Source organism: Capsella rubella, unplaced genomic scaffold (genome assembly GCF_000375325.1).
Source record: "Capsella rubella cultivar Monte Gargano unplaced genomic scaffold, Caprub1_0 scaffold_43, whole genome shotgun sequence".
Taxonomy (NCBI): Eukaryota; Viridiplantae; Streptophyta; class Magnoliopsida; order Brassicales; family Brassicaceae; genus Capsella; species Capsella rubella.
Genome location: NW_006238883.1, coordinates 20,016 through 20,601, shown reverse-complemented (window position 1 = coordinate 20,601; position 586 = coordinate 20,016). Strand labels below are relative to the sequence as shown.

The following is a 586-nucleotide window of genomic DNA, read 5'->3' as shown; positions in this document are numbered from 1 at the left end:
GTTTGAGTTTGGGCAGGTTAGTTACAACTCCTCCGTCTAAAGTCATTGACTATAGTGATTTTCATAATCTCTAAATTGCAGACCACAAGAAATCAGTTTTTAATATATTTGACTGGCTTCAACATGCAAATATTATGCTTTGTTGGAAGGGTCTAATAGATTTTGATTATATCATGCTTGCTTCAGCGGGTTGCCAAGGATCATGGACTGATACTGGTGGACACAAAGTATTAGTTTGGAAGAAGTAGTGATGGCTCAATCTTATTGATTGATGAGGTAAGTTATCTTATCTCTTTTTTTCCTTGTTTGTCTTTCTTCGAATGCACAGTTGAACGCATATCTGCACAGCTGCCAAAATCACTGATTATAATCATCATCTACTTGTACACATTGTGAATAGATTCATACACCCGATTCCAGCAGACACTGGCTTGCAAGTTCATATGAAGAGCGCTTTCAAAAAGGCCTGGAGCCTGAAAATGTTGATAAGGTTAGTGATTTTGCCTTTTCTTGCCCTCAGTCAGGTTGCATTGGTTTGTAGTACTTTGTTCACTCACATGTTCTGTTTCTTTTAATCCAATAGGAG

General features: G+C 37.7%; 1 pseudogene; it reads left to right on the top strand.

Annotated features, from left to right (window-relative positions):
• Positions 1 to 586, top strand: part of LOC17874379 — a 1,846-nt pseudogene that overhangs the window by 962 nt on the left and 298 nt on the right.